General features: G+C 39.6%; 1 protein-coding gene across 2 annotated transcripts in view; it reads right to left on the bottom strand.

Moving 5' to 3' along the window:
• Positions 1-22,923, bottom strand: part of Grm1 (glutamate metabotropic receptor 1) — a 365,609-nt gene that overhangs the window by 331,979 nt on the left and 10,707 nt on the right. The gene's annotated exons all lie outside the window — the stretch shown is intronic.

The raw sequence follows: 22,923 nt of genomic DNA, 5'->3' as shown, positions 1-22,923 counted from the left end.
CTCACCAAGGCCAGCTGACCTGGGTCTGAAAAAGCCTGGGTTAAAACCGGTCTCACTGAACATAGCGGACAATGAGGACTACTAAGACATCAAGAACAGTGGCAATGGGTCTTTGATCCTACTGCATGTAGTGGCTTTGTGGGAGCCTAGGCAGTTTGGATGCTCACCTTACGAGACCTGGATGGAGGAGGGTTTTCCTCGGACTTCCCACGGGACGGAGAGCCCTGATTGCTCTTTGGGCTGAAGAGGGAGGGGGGACGTATTGGGGGAGGGGGAGGGAAAGGGGAGGCGGAGGTGGGGAAGAGACTGAAATATTTAATAAATAAATAAAGAAAGAAAGAAAGAAAAAAAAAAGACATTATCAGAAAAAAAAAAAAAAAAAAAAGAAATTATCTGTTGATCTTACTTACCCAACAGTCTATCTACCCTACCTAGAAGATTCCATTCTTTATCATGGAAATTTTATTCTGTGTGGATGAGGAGTGGTGGGGCTCTGTCTGTTCCTTTGATCACTGTACTAGACATGCCAAGCCCAAGAGTGAGTCAATAAATACCTTCTTTGGCCAGATCATCATTTAGCTACATTAACTTGTACCACATCGTAATAGTAGGAACAACCTGGAGAAAAAAAATGCATTGTGTACTCAGCACAATCTCATTTGATTTCATTTAATTAGCATAAAAGACAAGTATGATTTTTACCTACATTTTACAGATAAAGACATAGACGCACACACACACTGGCTAAAAAGTTGATAAACAAGATGTGAATCCATGGGATCAAGGCCGTAGGCACTGTACTCTTGAACACTCGACATACCTGATCCAGTTTTTCCAGGATACAGATACAAACACGGTTCACAAATGATTTACTGAACCCAAGCCAGGACTGTTCCACCTTTTCTCTAAGCAAAGTCTAAAATCTAACAGATCCCAATATCAAAGAAAATTTGGAATCTATTTGTTACAGAGATCTTGTTTAAAGGGCTCTCTCTGGTACTTAAAAAAGTTATTCAGAGATCAAGGAACAGTTCAGAACTGAAAGATGTTCCTCCTAGATGTCATGGACTTAAAAACTGCTTGAGGACTCTTTGGCAATATTAAACCAGTTTTAATTTTAAAAAAATTAAAGAAAATATAAATCTGCACTGGAGAGATGGTTCAGCGATTAAGAGCACCAGCTCTTCTTCCAGAGATCCTGAATTTAATTCCCAGCAACCACATGGTGGCTCACAGGCATCTATGGTTGGATTTAATGCCCTCTTCTGGCATGCAGGCATATATGCAGATAGAGCACTCATAAACCCAAAATAAATAAATAAATCTCAAAAAAGGAAAGCCTAAATCATGATCAAAACTTTAGGGTCTTAAATGTATTTAGTGACATTAGCAAAATTCTTCCATGAGATAAAACTGTGTAAACTGGCTCATAATACTTAGATATTGACATTTATTAAATGGGAGAGCTGCGAAACAAAATTCCATGATTTTCAGGCTCATCATCTATGAGAAAGAAAGGATTTACAAATTACAAATATTATGCTCTTTTTGGTGAGTGAAAAACTTGTGAAAGAAGTAGAGCAGATGTTATATATTGAGAACTGGGAAAAGTATCTCAGGTCAAGGACTGTCCTTGACCTTGGTACAGAACAGAAGAGGTTCAATAAGGATCCACAGTGTTGACAGGTGTGAAAAAGTATCTCATTTTAATAAAAATAACATTTAATTGCAAATATATGTTAATATTTTCTGAAAATGGAGAAATTGTGGGTAGATATTAGCATGAAATTGCAGGAGTTAGTCTTAACTCTCCAATGACTTTAACATGTTCACTTATCAAAAAGTTTTGAATTGGACTAAAACAACCATCTAAACAGACAACAATTTAGGATGACAGCCATGTGTCAACTCACCATTCAATATAACATTAAGAAAATGAGACATAAGAGCTCTATGTTGTTCCATCTTCAATATATAGAAATGTGTGTGTGTTGTGTTTGTGTTTGTGTATGTGTGGTGTATGCATGTATTCAGACACATTTTATATACATACATCTCTCAAGAAACTCTTAAGAAAGAAGAATTCTTGGGGAAGACTTGCCAGTTTTCAACTAGTTACAGATAATTTTTTCGAGAATTGTCCACTTTAAATTTTGTATCCTAGGTTATCCTATTTATTTTTGCCCTTCTTGTTGTGGGAGAAAGGGTTGTGAATCAGCATGTTAGTCTAGGCAATTAGTATGTTTTCAGAGATCTAAGCTAATTTGCATATAAATTTAGGTGAAATTGTAATTATGCAAATATGAAGCAAGGAAAAATTGTAATGCATATGAATAAAAAATAATGCATAAATAGTTTCTGAATTATTTTGTATTCCATGACATCACACCTCTTAATTGGCATGGAGAATAGGTTGACTGTACTTGAATGTGAAATACATTTAAATATTATTAACTCCAACCCCATTAAAGCAGTGTTGGCAGAGATTCCACTGTGGTATGTGGGACTGTCCTTGACCTTGGTACAGAACAGAAGAGGTTCAATAAGGATCCACAGTGTTGACAGGTGCGAAAAAGTATCTCACAGCCTAGAATGGCTTGTGCTTTTAAGGACCAGATAATGATAAAACTTCAGAAAGCAAAACAGCCTCATCCCATGTGTAGAGCTCAATAAGCTAAATAATTATAAGATAAAAAACCAAGCAAGATAAATCTGATGATTTTTTTAAACCATTGAGTATAGAGTTACTTAATAGAGAAAATGAAATCAGAGAAAGGGTCCTTTCCCAAACTATTACTAAAATGTTTATGGAATTATCTAAATTGATAAGATAGTGAGTCTGAAAACCAATTAACACTGACAAAATAATCTTCTGGAATCCAATCAGTACTTCTAGGAACAAGTGACAGGCCTAATTCAGCAGCCTGGAGCTGGTGACCAAAACCATGTGCTGATTTCAATAGCTCCTCTTCACCCATGAAATTCTCCTGCAAGCTAAGTCAGCTGCTGATGTGGGAGAGTCTTCTGTTTTGTGTTGATTTCATTGGTTAAATAAAGAAACTGCCTTGGCCCTTTAATCGGACAGAAATTTAGGTAGGCAGAGTAAACAGAACAGAATGCTGGGAGGAAGAAGCCGAGTCAGGCAGTCGACATGATTGTCCCACTCAGACAGACACAGGTTAAGATCTTTCTTGGTAAGCCACACCTCGTGGTGCTACACAGATTACTAAATATGGGTTAAAGCAAGATGTGAGAATTAGCCAATAAGAGGCTGAAACTAATGGGCCAGGCAGTGTTTAAAAGAATACAGTTTCCATGTAATTATTTCGGGTAAAGCTAGCGAGGTGGTGGGAAGCAACCCACTGCTCATATTACTACAAGTTGCCTGAAATCAGCTGCCCTTCCCACTTCCGATCTGCACACGGATAGACAGTGATATTTCTAAAGAAAGAGGACAGCTAATGATTGCCATGGGGTATCTGACCTGGGTAAACTCAGGAATACTCAAACTGAGCCAAGGAAGCAAGAATCACCATGGGTCCATGAAAAATATTTCCAACACAAGGAAAGGAATGACTCTCTATTAACCACGGTGAAATGAGAGGGCCTGAAAGATATTTTGTGAAGAAATGTAAGGCAATTCCAGAAAACGTCACTTTGTATTCCAAATAATTGATGTTTTCACAGGAGATCTGTAAATGGATCCGATTTCTAAAATGAGACTAGACTGAAGTATGCAGCACCAGACTCAAACCAAATAAAAAATAATGTAGTAACCCAGGCAATCATCACACTTTAGAAGGGAAGGCGGAAAGCCATTGTTGAAAAGTTAAGTGGCAGTGCAGAGATAAAACTAAATTTAGAAAAAGAAAAAGAGAAAAAAAAAGAAAACACAAGACTTTGAAAAGAAAAAGCAAACTATGGGCTTACTGCCTCTGCCACCAATGAAGGAGCAAGAGTTCACCGAAATGATCATGAAGAGAGAAACAGACACCAGAACCAGAAAGCTTGAAACTGGGGAATGTGTGCAGGTCACAGCAAAATGAAAAAAAATGAAAATAAAATTCTGACAAGCTGGACACATACTTGGGATTTTTCATCACAGTGATAAAGAATATTACAAAAACCCAGACAAAGCAAAAAGTAAACTTTCCTTCGAAAGAAAGAAGACTGGAGTTTTGACAAACTTTGACACAGTACCATTGTCTACACTGAGCTTTTTAAGGAACACTGACTCATGAGGTCACAGACACTAGGATTCCAAAGTCCCTCTTCTGTGAAGAAATGAAAACTTGTTTAGTAATGAACACAAGAAGACGCAAGAACGACACTGTATAGTTGAAGGTGCTGAACCTGCTTCCTGAAGCAAGCTACTAATGTTGTAAGATACAGTAACCTAAAATTGTTACCATTAGGTAGGATAAAGACAGAGACTGGCGAGCAGAAATAGCTTTTGTAACTAAGCAAATAAAAATGTAGAAAATTAATCTGAAGTGACTAGCGTTAGAGTTTGGATGCTGGGGTCATTCTCTTGGGCATACTGTCTACTACTGATATGCAGAATCTATGTGACTCTGCTCATGGCAGGATCATTACTGGGGTCCTCAATCTTAACACACATAGATTAAGAAACTCTGAGAAGGGAAGCTAAGAAGAGGGAAGGAGGGGGATTAGATGATATAACTCTTTACATATAAAAATAATTCAAAGGAATCTGTTAAGGTTCTTGAGGGAATGAGCACAGCCCTCATTCTGAGACACTGAATATAATTCCACATGCCTGGTGACAATAGCAAATTAAGCTGCTGGGGTATAAACAATAGACAGAAGAAGAAAGAGTAGAAAAGGAAAAGAAGGTCAGTTATGTGTCCCTAGGAACTATGGCCTCAGAGTCCACCAGGCTGCCCAGAAGCGTGCCAGCCTGCGTGCACAGCTTTGAGTTTGCAAAGAGCTTTCTTGTCTTCCTCATAATAGCTCAAGGCATATTTTGTTCGTAAATGAGGAAATGGAAATTCAGAAAGATAGGTGTTTTTCAAGATTTCTTTGCTACTTACCAGTAAAGATGGAGGCACTTAGGTGGCATCTTTGTTGTCCCGATATAGTAGACATAGTTTCTAATTTCCCACATAAGATGTGGTATGGATAGATAAATAGTATTTAATTCAACTAAAGTTCAAAGAGTGACTGCAAAAACAATATGCCATTCTTTCTTGTGTTTGGGTATGTGTGCATGCTCATACGCATGTTTGCAAGTTTGTGAGGGTGTACACACACATGTGTGTGCACATGCCTTTGGAAGCCCAAAGTTGATGCTGGGTGTCTTACTTGATCTCTCTACATTTTCTTTACTGAGGCAGGTTCTCTGGCTGAACCCAGAGCTGCCTGATTTGGCTAGTCTAACTAGCCCACCCTCAAGGATTCCCCGTCTCTGTCTCCCATGTACTAGAATTACAGAGTAGCCACCCCGCACCTGCCTGACTTGTATGTGGATCCTGGAATCTGAATTCTGGTCTTCACGCTTGCGGGACAACCATTTTATTCAACAAGCTGTCTCCCCCAGCCCACTATATACTAATTTATGTCTGACTCCAAGGAATTGTGTGGCACTGTGTCATTCCATGTCAACACACATGCTCCTTCATGGCTCAGGACTATGCATTCAAGTCTCTAGGTGCAGTGAGTTTCCACCGCACTTACGAACCCTGAAGTGTTTTTGACAAAGAGGAGACTGTTTACTTAGCTATCACAAGCAAGTGTTGCCTCAGTAGGAGAGACAGACGAGCGAATGCGACAAGGACACTGTGTTTTCGGAGCTGCATCTGTTCGCAGTTCCTCCGCGAGGGCTTTATTAGCGTTTACTACAGCAGGAGACAGCCAAGTACTGCAACTCCACCGACAATTTACTTAGACCAGAGACGGGTTGCCAGGATTTTTTCTCTGGTCAGTTTCAACAAATGTTCATAAACACGCTCAGAGAGGCCAACACTAGGCAGATTTCGAATGTTGGGGGTGGGGGTGGGGGGAATCGCGTAGTTCATAGTGAAAACAAGAAAGCTAATTAACCGAAGATGTTACCGTTTTTCATACAAATCACAGATATTGTGGAAGTTGAAAAGAAATCAAATGATGTGTTATTTGGCTCATATCCCCAATTTTAAAAGAAAAAATGAGAAACCATGAATAAAAAAGCAACTCACCACAAGCCCACAATCACTTCTGGTTTAGTTGGAGCCCAGGGTTACCAGTTGTAAGGGCTGTCTGTAGACACATGATTGGTGTCAATCTATAAACAGAGAAGCTAGGCTTTCCTCACTCGTAGATATCCAGGTACTGTAATGCATGCATCTAATCCCAGAACTCAGGAAGGTGAGGGTGAGAGGATGGTCAGGGCCAACCTGGGCTACATAACAAGTCCCAGGCTATCCTGGGCCAAATAGCAACATTCTATCTCAAAATAGCTAATAAATAAAATGTGAATTGTTTGCTGAAATGTAAAGATAGAGACATTTCACGTTTAAGTCTTTCCTATGTTTTCTTGAAATAAGAGATTTGGCAGCAGTAGACAGGCTTTCTCTCATAGCCACTGTGGACTGCAGATGGTGCTGGCTCTTGCTGACTTGAGTTCTTTGGCCAGCCTTTCATGCTTGACCCCTGTGATATGAACTGTGTGGTCCCTACCTCACAGTTTGTCCAGTGCAAGATGGATGTTAAAAAAAAACAAATATGAAGTGTAATTAATCGTATAGAAAGATGCTACGTCCCAAACACAGTGACTCTCTATTATGCCATGAACATGAAAAATGGGAGCTCTGAACTGATGCAATATGATAGCGTTCCTGTATGTATTTTAGTAAAACTGAATTGTTGTAAATATCGAGTATGTTAAAACCAATTAGAGAGTTTTCTCTCTGACTGTGGAATCTAACTGCTTCTCTTCAAATCACTGTAATGATAGACTAAATCCAATTATTTTATCTTTTTATCTGATGAACTGATGTGTATGAATACAAGCTGTTAACACTCACTAAATGTGGTGAATTGGCATTCCTAGTACCCCTGGCAGCCCACTTTCCACTTCCCAAAGATATTTCATCACAATTGCATTCTCTTTTTGTGGATGATCACTTCTATTTCATCTTATTTACGAATGCAAAACCAAAGATTAACCATCTTTACAGCTGCTGAAGGGAATTATTACAGACCACCCAGAATCTGTCAGAAAGTGAACACACTCCCAGGCCTTTAAATCCTGTTCCCATGGACCCATGAATACACCACTCAGGGATAGAGTCATTAGATTTATACCCAATTCTCATTCTAAAACTGAAAAACATAATCAAGTTAACCAATTGGGAACTAAGAATAACAATTTTACATTCATTTTAGAGCAAGTGACTTGATTATTTTTTTAAGATTGAGTGTTTTTATTTTATTATTTGTTATCAATATTTTTACAACACTTTAGCTGCTAAGCCATCCCAGCATCCATTCTAGGGACCAAACTCTAAAACTTCCTTGTGTGCCAATTATTTTCCAGATACATTGCTAGCATTGGTAAAGTCATACTAAATACCACTGGTCCTATTAATCAAACTTCAACTTCTTAAAAGATTTGACTTTATTTTCCAAGCTGTTGTGCATATGTGCTTATTTAAAGCTTTTTAAAAAATAGCTGGTACGTACTGTGATATTTTCTACTGCCTGTGAACTGACAGTGTCTAAGATGGCAGCCATGCCTGTGAGTTAGTTTCCAGATTGGACGAACTAGCTGGAGTGGGGAGACCCATTTTAATGGTGAACACAGGCTAAGCATGAACATTCTTTGTTTTTTGCTTTCCAGCTGCTGACATATGCGACCAGCTTTCTCTAACGTTCACCATGACTTGCCCTCCCCGTGATAAGGCACTCTAGCATGGGGAGACAAAACAAACTCCCCTTAGGTTGCTTTTGTCACGTGTTTGTCCCAGCTGTGGCACAGTAACTAAAATCTGTGTTACGGCCCTGACTAGTCCCCAGATATACAACATGCACAAAACAGGCACATTCCTACCAGACCCAAGACAAATATGTTCTTTTTGATTCCCAGTCTCGCTTGGCTTTCTTCAGGCCCTCTCTGTCACTACTGTCACCCGTCCACACCCACCCACACACCTCTGCTGTGGCCACACTAATGCTGATCTAGACAGTCCACTGTTCAAACTCCCTAACCTCCATGAGTCCTTAGAGAAATACACAAGCCTACCCTTTGGGGAGTTGATTTTGCCCTACCTTTTTCTTGAAACAAGGAAGATCTGGCAGGTCACCCCAACTTAAAGACAGTTCAATTTTTTTCTTTTACATCCTCCGAATTTTGAAAGTTTCTTTCTTGAGAAGTACAGAGTACAATGAAATTTTGTACAGCATGAGAAAGATATCACTCCAGTCAGCCATAGTTCAGGGCAAGGAGCAACCAATTCTCTACAGAGAACCATGCTGCTAACCTGTGTTGCTTGGTGGAGTGTATGAAATCATTTTCAGTTCATGTAGGGTATTTACAGTTTACCTTGAGTGTATTGATACATGGCTCTATGGTACATCCAGGATATGTCAGGATGCAGGCCCATCACACACTAATCATCTCTATGTTGTACCTCTGTGTACAAGGAACTGCCTGGTACCTCTTTAAGTCTGTCCCCAACTTTCATCTACTTAATACTGTGAGAAATGGAATTTTATTTCTCCCAACACAAAACAGGTCAGATTCAACATTCTGTTTGAAGCACATGTTAAAATGGACCTGGATAAAAGAGTCTACAACGGACAGATGCCATGGGAGAAGATGTAAGGTTATACAGCGAAATTAGAAAAAAATTAGTAGAGACAAAGAGCTTACTATGGAAAGATCTTGCTAACACCACAGAAAGATTAAATCTGTTATATAATTATTGTACCTGTTATATAATTAGCTCTGCTCCATCCCTGCTCAATCTGAAAATATGAGAGGGATAAAATATAATGTTTCCTTCACATCTCATCCCCAGTCATCCACAGAATGTAAAGAGAAAAGAATACTGGAGTACTTATTGCTTGGTAGAAATCCTACAGCCGTTAGAGTAGGAAAAAACCAATGCTTTCATTTAACAGGTAATCAGAACAAATTGAGCATCCCAAAGAACCTTACAAGGTACAAGACAAGTTACCAGCAGCCTGACAAGTCATGATTACCTCAAATTCATGGAACTATCAGAATTCTGTAACTTCTTCCTCAATTTAAGGAGGATTTAAAGAGTCTATATTAAGAAGTATGTCCTACTCATTTTTTATCCCTCACTCTCAATAACTGTTGGATTTAATTAAATGTCAGAAATACATCTTTGGTTTATTGAGATTTAACTCGTAGACTGAGGCAGTGAAGCTAAGCAAAAAGTAAAGCCTTTTTTATTCTGAAAATCCTATAAAACGTACTCTCCATATATTACATGAAACCTTCCCATCTTCCCAGTTAAAAGTGAGGCAACCTCGTGTATTAATAATGTTAGGTATACAACAGTTCCCCAAAGAAGAAAAGGGGACAAGGGATAAAAACAACAGTTTCTGGATACCACTCTCACTGTGTTAGCCAATACCCCTCCCAGATGTTTCTAATTGCATGTATGTGAAACTCACTGGCAGTTGAAAGGGCCTGAGACTCCCCTCTGATACCCACTACACAATATGTAACTGCATGACCTTGAGCTGTTAATAGACTCAAGCCATCCTTTACTCATTCTATGGTTTATGAAAGGTTAACTATTATTCTGTCTGGGTTTTAATGTCTTCATCTATAAGACAAAGTTATTAGAATGGATGGTTAGGAATCCCCTTAGTCTCTAACTTCACACTGCCACCCACAGTGTGTTTGTTCCACCTACCTTTGTCATTTATCACCTTATAGGAAGTAATGAGTGTCCTTTAAATGTCCCACTGAATTAAGTTCAACAAATCTACGCTGAAAAAGCATATGTGACCACGCATAGCAGGAGATCCTAGATATGGGAACATTATGCATACCTGATTCTTGCTTCTTGTAGTTCAAATTATCAATGTTTTTTTTAGTTAGTTAATAAAAGAATGAGTGGGGAAAACTAAATTTGCTTAACCCATTTTGGTCTCAGTTGTCTCAACTAAAATGCTATGTATGAAAATTTACTTTGTAACCTAGGAATAAGGGTAAAGCTTCATCTTGCAGCCTATAATTAAAAACTGAGTTGACAGGACTTCACTAATGAACCCAGAAGAAAATAGAGTACAAGTCAGTCATCCAGGCTCAAGCACATATTTGCCATCCCTGCTATAAACATAAAAACCCAGCTAGTGACTGTGCTGTATATGGGTTGAGGTATAGTATGTGTATGTATGTGTGTATACAAGTTTATGCACATAAGCATTCATGTGTGTTATATACACAGACATGTAGAAGATGGAGGTCAATGACAAGTGTTTTTCTCAATTGCTTTCCATCTTATTGTTTGAGACAGGGTCTCTTACTGAACCTGGAGCTCACCGATTCAGCAAGGCGAGCAAGCTAATGAACTCTAAGGATTCTCTTCCCTGCGCTTCCTCACAACAAGGATTATAGATATGGCCATTATGTGCAGCTTTTTCTGTAGGTATTAGGGATCCAAACTCAGGACTTCAGGGTTGTATGGCCAGAACTTTACTGATTGAGCCATCTATAAACCCCTGGAACCTCTGACTTAATCTTTCAAAAATATGCTTGTTACAGCTTTGGGGGCTCTCAGGGGCTGATTTGGGCTCTAGAAATATTTAAGAGTCCAGTTGATGAGACAAAAAAAAAAAACCAAGTATGTGAAGTACTGCAGAAATAATATCCTCTTGGTTAGAGCAAATAACATAAAGTAAATAAAAAGATAAGATAGGGTTGTAAGTGCAAGGGCAAAGATGATAGCTTGATAAGGAGGACCGTCTTAAGGAAAAAGTGTTTGGACAGGGTAGGGGAGGAGAGTGAAGAGAGATATTAAGACTAAAGGCTTTTGAAAATGCAATATGGAAACCTACTACTTCTATAAACATTACCGTACAACAAGGGGCAATTCTTTCCCTAGATTTCATTGACTATCAAAAAAAAAAAAAAAAAAAAAAGCCCAGTCCCAAGTATGGGTGACCTCTTTTCAGGTTGTTGATCAATGACTCCCCTAGATTAGCCCCTGCCCCCCAAACATTATAAGGCTATTGACACTGCTCTTGATCACCACCTAGAGTTCTATAGTAAGACCTTATTGATAAAGACACTACCTATCTGAGTCCTCGGGCATGTGGAAATCAAGTTGTTACCAACCTGGAAACTTCCTTCCCACTCAGTAGCTTTCCTAATTCTCTGTATATTGCCAGGGAAGAAAAGTCACTATCAGTCTTACCCAGCAGTGAACCCTGTGAACTACGAGAAGGACTGTCCTGCTGGCACAATATGACTACTGGTGCAAGCACAAGGGGCATGAATATTAAGGGAGTAGCCATCCACTATCTGCTTGGAACTAAAACTCATTCCATGGTATGAATCCCATTAACCGGACTCAGAATTCATGGCTGGCTAGGGCATAGATGTTCTGTCCTAGGGAGAACTTAGTACCATTAGTTACCTAAATAATAATGAACTGTTCCCCTGAGCTCTTATCATCTTTATTCCTATAGATGGGTGCAGCTTTCAGCTGTCAACAAAGAAGTCCTTTTGAAGTAAATTGTGGCCAACAGTTTGTGAACATGAAGATATTAAGAGACTGTGAAGTGCTTAGCTTGATAATGGGACATCTGTATCATATCCTTTCTCCTTGGGGATTAGAGATCAACATGCAAGAGGTGGTGGGAAAATTGTAAAAGCCAGATGAAGAGGATGGCCATAGTATTCGTTGGACCTGTAGCTACACACACGAACTCACAATAGATAGGCTGTAAACACAAGACTTGCAAAGGTCAAGTCAGCTCAACTTTCAGCATGGATGGGGACGGGCCTGATGCAGCTCAATCCTCATCTGAGGAATGACTGACATTGATGGCTGCTGAGAGAGGGAGAGTCTTTTTTTTTCTCCAGAGATATGAGACCTAGGAAGCTACTGATGCTCCTGTAGATGGTCCCACACTGATGTCCAGATATGTAGAACTGAGCGGAAATTGAGAGAATGAAGTTGGGAGGAGGGAAGAGTGGGGGTAGAAGAAGAACTAGAAGGGAGGTAATAAGGCTAAATTGGATCCAAATATATTAAATACATGCATGAATAGCTTTTAAAATTTTAAAAAGAAAATGTCTGCACTTGGCATAGATTCTGAATGAAAAGAAGCATCCCGTCACAAAAGGACAAGATGGAAATAGACGCCAGCTAAGGTAAACAGTCAGAACCAAGGCCTCGTGAAGTTTGGCATCAGGGGAGGTCAGTACAATATATTTTTTATAGCGAAAGCTCGGGTCCATCTGTCTCTTCCCTTACTCACCTACCCAGAACTTCTGTGCTGCTTAGGTTTTGTCAACTTTATATACATTAGAGTCACCAACATCATGGGAATCAGAGAACGTCAACTAAGAAACTGCTTCCTTCAGGCTGGCATGTGGGCATGTCTGTAGGGAATTTTTTTAAATTAATGATTGGAGAAGAGTGGCCTAGTGCACCATGGGTGGTGCTACCCTAGGCAAGTAGTGCTGGGTTGTATAACACAACAACCTGCACAAGGCATAGGGAGCGAGCCCATAATTAGTGTCTCTCCATGGTCCCTGCTTCAGTTCCTGATTGCACCAGGTTCCTGCTTTGAGTTCCTGTCATGCCTGCCCTAGTTAATGGATTGGAACCTGTAAGTCAAATGAATCCTTTCCTCCCTGGATTGCTTTTGATCATGGTGTTTATCACAGCAACAGAGCCTATCTAGACCATCTTTTCTTTGTAGTCAACTGAGCAGAGATGGTTTTCCAGGTTCTATCAAAGTCCCAGTCACTGGGGCTGAAAATATTTAGATTTTTTTAAGTCCCTGAGAAGGTTCTAGTCTACAATCAAAAGCACACCTAAGCAAAAAATGAGAACTTATAATATAAACTAACATGAAGCTGAATTTATGGCCCAAAGAGACTTGGGAAGCAGTATACATATATTGGTGAAAGCTTAGGTACAAAAAATTATCCCCAAATATCTAATTTTTTCCTTAAAGCTTCAGTATCTTCCTCACACAGCCTTATGAATCTGTGAAACACTTCCCATGTTATTTTATTCCAGTTAATTTCAATTAACATTTGTAGTTTGTATTTGAAGTCTGCAATTGTAATAGATGCTTTAAAAGCCATGTGATAAGCAAGGCATATGCTATACTCAAAGAAAGTTACAACTAGGACTGCAAATGTCTACTGTTCGTCTGGTGATCTAGCTGATATTCTCACAGCTACCCTACCTTCATTAAAACACTTCAGATGGCAATTTCATGCAGAGCAGAAGTCAATGCTGTAAGAAACCAAGATTATATAACGCGTTTAGGAAATACTGATGACGGAGAGTGGTCACAAACCTTCAGGAAATGTTATACATGAATTCATAGCTAAAACCAAATGAAAATTAAGAGATAATAAAAACCTTTTATGTCCTTCTTCTGACAGTAGTATTGGCCCTCCTCCTCAGGAGCCACCTAAAAGGTATTCCTGACACAACAGTTTATAGTCTTAAGAGCTTCATTTTCCAAGGACAAATTTCAATCACCTTTTAACAGGAGCATGTCTGACACCCTGTTGCTAAACTTCCTCCCCAGAGGGAGATGCAAGCAATGTCTACCCTTTCTCCTATAGTCCTAATGACAAATTTAGACAAGAGTACACCAAAATTGACTCTGGGGAACCAACGAGCTTATCAGACTTCTTTACAGAGCATACATCAGGGGTTACTTGCAGGGGTGTGGGTGCTTCTCTTCTAACAGGCTGCATCAAAAAGCCTTTACTCGGCGTGAATAAAAGCTTTCTTATGATCACATACATGGAGCCCCCTCCTTTCCTCTTCCCAGCCTGAATTCTCTAGCCTCTCCTTGGGGTCATAGGCAATTAAGAGGCAGTTGCATACCACAGGTGGTACAGAGTGGCTGAATTCTCGGATGAGAGTCTTGTGGCCCTCCCACATCCTAGGAGAGGGTACAAACAGTCAAGAGGCCCAAATGAGATGATCTTTTGCAATCAGGCACAGCTGAACACCCCAAAATGACAGTTGTTTGGCTTGGATGACAGTCACTTACAACATACCCATAAGTTTCCTCAATGAACAATTGTTGGAACAGAGGCAGAGAAATGCTTTGGATATTATATAAGAAACCTTCCACATGAGATTATTTTCATGTTCAATTTCTTTTTCACCTGCTAATAGCCTCTGTGTCCGTTTTAGAGAGCCTGAATAAAGGGAATGTTACCAATGCAAAGTATATCACACCTGGGCACCTACCTCCTTATGTGTATTCAATTTGATACATACCACTCATCATCTTCTTTTATCACACTGGAAACATAAAACCATACAATGTGGTGGTTCTTTCTTATAATCCCAGTATTTGAGGATATTGGGGCAGAAGGATAGTCATAAGTACAAGATTAGCTTGGTCTGCATAGTGAGTTCTAGGCTAACCTGGGCCACAATGTGAGACTCATTCTGAAAACAAGCCAGAGAAAAGTCCTTTTATAATTCCCAATTTACACACCCAAGAAATTGGTGAAGAAACACCGAATGGTCTGTCTAAAGTCAAAGGTGACAGAATAGGATGGGAATTCAGGTCTGATTGGCTCCAGAAAGCTCACTCTACCCACTAAGTCTTCTCTATACCCACTGATGTGCTTTGTGGTGTGTCTGCATGAACTATAACTACAAATATAAGAGCACTAAAAGGCTGCTGCCTCTGCTGATGAACTGAAGTCATTGGTAGATCCCTCCCAGGAAGGGACAGTCGAGGATGCTCTGTTATGAAGCCATAATTCTGATTCTCCTCTAACAGAATCATAGATTCCCAGATATTTGGTATTATTGGGTTCAATCAAATCAGCCCAGCCCCCCAGCTCCTCCTACAACCAGCCAGGGATCTCAGCCATATGCCCCAATGAGCACAGGAGCAACAAAGAGACTCGGTCTGCATGTGAACCAGCAGTCCACTGGAAAATCAGCTGTCATTGTGCACATTCTGCAGCTGACAGTTAGGAGCACTGTGAAATTAAAAGACACTGCAAACTTGCCAGTACTAAGGTGCTAGACATTTTCAGGGAGAGAATTAACTATCTTTCCTCTCTCCTCACTGCTAAATATCCCTTAGACATAGAGATATATTTGCCTTTTTAAAATTATATGATTCTTCTGAACACTGAAACAAGACATCTTTTAAATCATCTTTGCCACAAGTTACTTTATTTAAGGGTTTTTTTCCCCAAAAGAATGAAGTACCTTTGCAAACCTCTGTGACTGTTCAATCTGGAATGAACTCTAGATAGGAACTGCCTTTTCTAGAAAATACACATTCAAGAACATGAAAAAGGAAGACCTGGTGTGCTTTCAGTTTATCCTTCTTAAAATGATAATAGACCGGGTTGTGTGGTCCTCTAGGCACAAAGAACGAGTCTGTTGGATGCAGTGTGGGTCCAGGACCTGATTTTTTGACTTTCAGTAGTACGATTTTGTAGTGTTAGTTTACATTTTTATACTCATTTAAGTACCCATTCAAATTGCTGACAATAGTTTTGCCTGCTAAGTAGTTGAATGCCTTTATAGGGGACCACATAATAGTTAGTCACCTCAGCGGTGGTGTGAAATTGGTGAACTTTGGACTCTCCATAAGCTACTTTTATGTTATACAACTTACTTAGGGAATCACTTTCATTTTTTTCCAATTAATATTAGCATCTATTTCATAAGGTTATTTGGAGCCTCTAATAAAGCAATGTTCATGAAACTTAGAGAGCTTGATTAGCAAACGCTAAATCACTGATGCTTTAACCAGTGTGTTTTAGTAACTATAATTTGTCCAGATTATATGCAGAGACAGAACCAAAACTAAAATAGATAAATGGATGATAATAGAGGTATAAATAGATAGATGATAAAGAAATGATAGATAGATAGATAGATAGATAGATAGATAGATAGATAGATAGATAGATAGTAGATAGAGAATTTCTTATAACTCAAGTTGAAGAACCAGGGGAGTGGTAATATGTTCAGTCCAAAGGCCTCAGAACTGGGTAGGCTGCTAATATAATTCTCACTCCAAGACAAAAGGCATGAGACTGAGACACTAAAGGGCTGGTAGAAGCCCAAAGTCTCAAGATGAGCAAGAGAAGGGCACTCCTGCCGCAGAACAAGAGTAAACTCATCTTTCTCCTGCGCTGTTGGGACCTTCAACAGTTAGGACGGCGCTTACCCACCTTGGGTGAGCATGAATCTTCCTTACTTGGCCTGTAGATCAAATTCCAGTTTCTTTAGGAAGCACCCTCATAAACAGACCTAGGAACAATACCTTCTGAGCTAATTGGGCTTTCTTTAATTCATGGGAAAAAATGAACACCTACAGTTAACCATATCAGGAATAGATATCTAAGGGAAGGCACCTTGTGTGAGTGAAGGGTCTTTTGGTGGAAAAGGGGGACAAGCAAATGAATCAGAGTCCATAAGTAGATGAGTCAATCGCACCTCTAAGACTAGTTGTGTTTGGGGGGTTAGGGTTTTTTTTTTTCCTACAAAGGATTACTTAAGAGTAGCTTTATTTTATAGTAACTTCAGATTTTTATTAGTGTCCTAGGGTTACTACAACAAAATGCCATACAGTAAGGAGTAAAAACAGAAATGGACTTGCCATATTACAATTCCAAAGGCCAAATGTCTGAAATCAAGACATCAACAGAACTGATCCTCCCCAGGGCAGCAGGGACCTGTTTCAGCCCTCTCCTCTCATCATGTGTGGGTGATTTTGGCATTTTCTGAAGTTTCATCGTAGGAATATGCTTTCTTTCTTGTGCACCAGGTCAATAAGGACATCTAGCTTGTTGGATTAGAGTCCATGCTGACAACCTCGTGTTATCGTCATTATTTTTGCAAAGCCCTTTTACCCTAAATCAAAGCACAGGAATTCGAACTCCAGTGCTCCCTCCCTCCTGCCACAATCAGGGATAGTGGACCGTAGTTAGCCCATAAGAGGAACAGATGGCAAAAATGGGAACCACCGTTGGAATACTTTAGGAGAGAGTATATTCTAATGCAGGTTTTATTTTTTTCACTGAACCACATAGAAATGTAAAGGAAATGATTTTTGCTCTTTAGCACCACACATGTGCCTGCATGGGGTTATTATAGCAAGAAAAACATATACTTTGCTTAAAGATAAAGCATACTCAATGGTCTTTCATAGAGAAATAGTAAACCACAGGATTTCAAAGCCCCAGGAAGACTAAATGCCTATTAGATTAATTTTCACAAATCGTCCCTTAGTTATTCATCCAACCCCAAATATTAGCAAAGCACTTTGGGGTCTTCTTTTCATGTCAGATGTTGCAAAGATCTGGGGACAATCTAAACTAAGGTGCACTACATAGAATGTTTTGTCTGCCCGTGAAGATAAGAATTACAGCTCTTGTTTATGTGTCATAAAATTGAACGAAGCCAAGACTCTAATGGTTGGTCCTGACTGTGTTCACTAAGACGATACATGCCATTAAAGAGTGGCATAAGGGGTGACTTTACCATGTCACCAAGGGTGGCATCTCACTTAGCGGTTGGGTAAAATTAAGCCTGTCATATGCTGTCTTTCACATGAGGGGGAAAATAATGTTTTCATCCAAGTGCCTTCTGCGATTTTACATCCATTGTGGATAGACGCTTGTGTCCTGATAACATGGAGAATAACCTCTATTCCATTGACATCAGACTAAATTCTATACATGTCCGATGCCATGGAGAAATACACTGCAAGAGACAGAGAACACAGGCCTCCCCACACGCAGAGTAGAGCAGAGCTATCTGTGCCTGATGCCAGAGGGGACGGCAGCTTTGGGTGACAGGTGGCACGCCTCTCCGCCAAGGAGAAGGCGTTGCTCCTGGCAGCGTTTTCATCTGAGGCATGTGACCTAAGTAGTGGCATTTCACAGCTGAGAAGGCAGCTTGTGATATGCCTTTTGCTTCACGGAGAGGCGAGCCACATGTCCACAGCGGCTGCAGCTCAAGCTGTAAAACCTTGCCATGCACTGGCCCGGATCCTTTTCATGGTCAAATATGTATGCTACACTGGAAGTGCAAGTGGACTGCATCGCTGACAACAATTTCCCAAGCAAGCAAAGAAGGCACTTCCTTTGCAAAAGAGTTATTTTCTACCCCAAGTGGGGAATGAAAGGGCTAGTCTCTGTTTACCAGCTTTAGGCAGAAATTTGCAGAATATCGACTACATAGAAAATAGAAAGCCAACTCGAATGAAGACTCTGAGCATTTTGACATCTGGGTCCACTTTTTAACCAGTTCTTCCATGGCTCCCTTCTAGTACCTCTTAACTCCAAAAAAGAGCACACTATTTCCTGTGCACCTGTTGGCACTTTACCAAGCTTGGAGTCACATGGTTTTACTCATGAGCAATTCATTTCCATTTGCCTCTGTGTCCGCAAGATTAGTTCTCATCTAAAACCCTGTCATAATGCCACTGATTCCAAGAGACTTCCTACCCTGCCTCTCCTTGGGCCTCTCCACCTCGTCACAGATGTGATCATGTAAGATTGCTTTTCTCTTCCTCTCTCTCACTCTTCTCTCTTACCTTTTCTTCTCCTTCTGGACTAAAAGAATAGCAAGAATGGTGATGTGCCCATTAAATCTGAAGCATAGATAGCGTTATTGGACTAAAACAAAATGCATGCATAACTTATTGCAAATATTTACTGTTGTCAAATGTTATTAAAATCTACACAGCTGAATTCATTTTTGAGACCTGTTGCCAAAGACACCTCCTGATGTTCAGTAGGAAGTGTGCTTATAGAATAAACTGGTGAACTGGGAGGCTGATTGACATGCAGCTGAGGCTTGCCCTTTAAGTCAACCCACAGAGACTAAGCTAGGAGGAAAATCAGAGAGTGGGCAGAACATATGAAGAGATGAAGGCTCCATGGGGTGTAGAGAGCAAAAGCAGTCTAAAACAAAACACTCGCCTCACATAACAGCTATACATAACCCCTTGTAAGTCACCTAATCTAGAAGGTTCCAAACCAGAGACTGTAAAATGTGTCCCCTTCAACATAAAATCCATCATTTAAAAAAAAAAAAAAAAAAAAAAAAAAAAAAAAAAAAAAAAAAAAAAAANAAAAAAAAAAAAAAAAAAAAAAAAAAAAAAAAAAAAAAAAAAAACTCTTGAGCGGGGGCAGTTGCTTATAACATTCTGGAAAATGCAGAGGTCAGAAAGCAATTATTGAAGAAAATGAGAAAATTATAGTTAAGCCATATTAGAAGGGGATGCAACTAAACTGTGCTTGCTACAGCTTTATGGTGCATCTGAGTCCTCATAGGAAAGATGCAAAAAGGGGCATGGCCAACTCTCTATAGGTGAAAAGGAAGACTGGAAGGAGCTCATTAGCTTGTCTAGCCATGGAGACATCTGTTGGAAGAGGTAATGTAAAAGCCAGTTCTCCCTACCATACACCCCTCACTGCTCACTGGTACCAAGTCTAAGCAGAATACAGAGCACCCCCACATACAAAAGGGAAAAAAATGCCCAAGAGTTTTAATTGACAATAAATGTTGTAACATTCCCATAATTATGCAAAACTAAAGCTGAATATTATATTAAAAAGAAATCTACCCATAAAATGTGAAATTCATTGGACTTTTTCTTTGTTATATTAGACTTTTATGAAGAAAAAAATTAAAAGAAAAATAACATATATAATTCAGTAAAAATTCAAATGCTTTCAACGTTTCTGGGTTTTGAAAACTGGTTTGTTAGTGTGGCATCTTCTTGGATTCTTATTTACACTGTTAGGCAGGAAGAACCAATGTGAAACCATGAAAGCTCTGAAATCATCAGACCCTACACTAAAGTAGAAAGTACATTGGAAACAAAGCTCTCCTGACCTAATCCTAATGAACACTTACTAAGCTTGTGCAAGGGGAAGGGCACTGCTCTGAGTGTCGGAATACAGCAGTGACAAGCTGATGCCTCACCTTGCCCTACAGCAGTTCACACCTGACCAGGGAAGGATCTCCTCCCCCAGAGAAGGTGTTTCTACACCCAGGAACTTGAATAGCCACAAGGTCACATGCAGTAGTTATTTGCATTAGCTAATCGATATTTTTAAAAAATATTGAATGTAAAATGTGTTAGATAAAGAGCTTTAATATAATTTTTGGAATAGGTACATTATTGAAGACATTTTCTGTTTAGAGACATAGGTCATCAGATATTATGGCATTTGATACATAGACGGCAATGAAGAAAATTATTCATCAATCTGTGATTTAGCACATACATAGTATTATGAAAAAGCTCATGGTTGCAAAGGGCTTCCAGAGGATCTGTGTCACAGTGTGCTATTGCATGGACCAGTGCCCGAGAGCTGCCTGTAAGGAATAGACTCTCAGGTCCACCACAGACCCACCAAATCAAAATCTGGGGCTTAATGAGCTCCAGGTAATCCGTCAGCACACTAGAGTTTAAGGGAATTCTGCAAGTACCTTGCTCTGCACCCTGAGAGCCTAAAAATAACCTGCTGAAAGGGAGAACATAAGCACTTCAAAAATTAATCACTCCCTTGATTTTTTTTCATTTTTTAATAAGCAATTTCTTTTCAAGTATGATTTTACTTTAGAGTCACAGAGCAAGGATCTCACACACTGAACTTGCCCTGAGCATGCACCAACATAGAAGGAAGAAAAAAGCTCATCTTTTTACAGTTTCCCATTTGCCATCTCTAGCCCCCTGCCCTAAAGAGCAATTCAGCTCTTGCATACATTAATGAAAAACTCTTCCTCTGCCTGTTGTGATTTAATTTAATGACCATCTATGACAGAATAAAGAGCTAGTAAGTATCCTTTTTGAGGTGTCATCAAAATGGTAATTATAATATAATAGTAAATCCTGCTGCCCTCAGCTCAGGTGAGGATGATGAAAATGATAGCATTGTGGGTCCCAAGTTATCTGCACCCTCAGTAAGGCCAAATGCTACTTACAGAAGTTTGAATAAGAATGGCCACCATTGTCTCAAATATTTGAGTATTTGATTACCAGGGAGTGGCACTTTTTGAAAGGATTAGGAGGTAGGCCTTGTTAGAGGAAGTGTGGCTGGAAATGGGATTTGAGGTTTCAAAAGCTCAAGCCAAGTCCAGTGACCTTCTTTCTTCCTGCTTCTCATGGATCTAGATATGGATCTCTCAGCTACTTTTCTAGCATCATGTCTGCCTATGTGCCACCATGACGACAATGAACTACACTTCAGAACTGTAAGCAAGCCCCGGCTAATGGCTTTCCTTTAAAAGAGTTGCTATGGTCACGGTGTCTCTTCACAGCAATAGAACCCTGACTAAGGCAGGAGTCCATAAGGAGTTACCATCCAGGAAGTCCAGGTAAATACAGGGAAAGTTAGGAAGGCATCTTCCCTCTGAGTCAGTCACTGAAACAGCACTTTACAAATCCGTTCTCTCCTGAGGTTGAGAAGAAGGTTTGAAAAGGAAGTTCTGTAAATTCCCCAGGACCACAGTGGGCCTGCTCAGTGCTGCACATGGAAAAGAGACCGCTCCCTACCCAGGACTAACCATGAAGCACAAGAACAAGGCAGAGCGTGCTGAAGAAGAAATATGTAAGCTCAGAGAACCCATGCCAGGGAAGGACAGTTTGCTGAATCTGCAGAAGGGTGGCTCTACCTTGTTATGGGCTCACTACTCAAGCATTCTCCTGGACTACTTTTCTACATAGAAAAGTTTTGTGCTGTGAGGTGGTTCGGTCATTAAAGTGCCTCTTGTCCAAACAAGAAGTCCAGAGTTCAGTCTCCAGGACCTACTTAAAGACTGGAGCAGGACACAGGCCTCTGACAAGAGAATCCCTGGCTAAACCTTTGATCTCAAAACAAATAAAACAAAAAATGGGAGAGGCTTGGGAGAAATGGAAGTTAATAGAATTTGGAGAAAGATAAGAGAGGTGGGGTAGGGGTCATCAAAATGCATTGTCTACATGCATGGAGTTATCAAAAGGGAAATTTAGAAACCCTCTCTTGAAAAACCAAAATAAAAAAAAAAACAGAAAAAAAGGAACAGTTTTGTCTAAATTTAGCCTTTCAAACTGAGTGTGGCATGGCCTCTGGCACATACAGAAGCCACAATTCATAGCTGAGCCTGCGCAGTGGTCATCTTTACTCACGTATTAATCTTCTGCCTCCCTGCAAAATAAAACTGAGGCATTTTACATTATAAAATCGATTGTGGAATAATGTTTTTGAAGTATGGTGAAAGAAGCTAATATCTACTTTTGTGATCTAGAAGCTAATATCTACTTTTGTGATTAAGCATAACATTTAGTTTTGAGCTTCCTCTCAGACAAAAGAAAAGTAGTAAACATGATACTCTCATGACCAATGAAAATATGATGTGTTACCTCTTCAACAGAAACATATGGTTTCATGGAAATAAAGCATACAAGTTTGGCAATGGAGTTCATCCAAGTGGCACTGAATAACACAGTAAGTAATATATGTTCAACAAAAATGTAAAAAATATTAATGTTATTTATATTTATAGCCTGACCTTTAATAAACAGAAAAGGGAAATATTAATAGTTTAGAAAAGGCAATTCTTCAGGAAGACTAAGCAAAGTCAGGTATATAATGTTCTGGAAACCTAATTTTACAAAGAGAGGCTGATAATAATAATATGAAGACATAGAAAACATCAGTTCCCAGATCTGGTCTTCTGGCAAGGGCTGCATACAGGATAA

Source organism: Alexandromys fortis, unplaced genomic scaffold (assembly GCF_014885135.2).
Source record: "Alexandromys fortis isolate MF-2015 unplaced genomic scaffold, M_Fortis_MF-2015_v1.1 scaffold_134, whole genome shotgun sequence".
NCBI classification, from domain to species: domain Eukaryota; kingdom Metazoa; phylum Chordata; class Mammalia; order Rodentia; family Cricetidae; genus Alexandromys; species Alexandromys fortis.
Note: the sequence above shows the minus strand (reverse complement) of the source record. Positions and strands in the feature narration are given on the sequence as shown.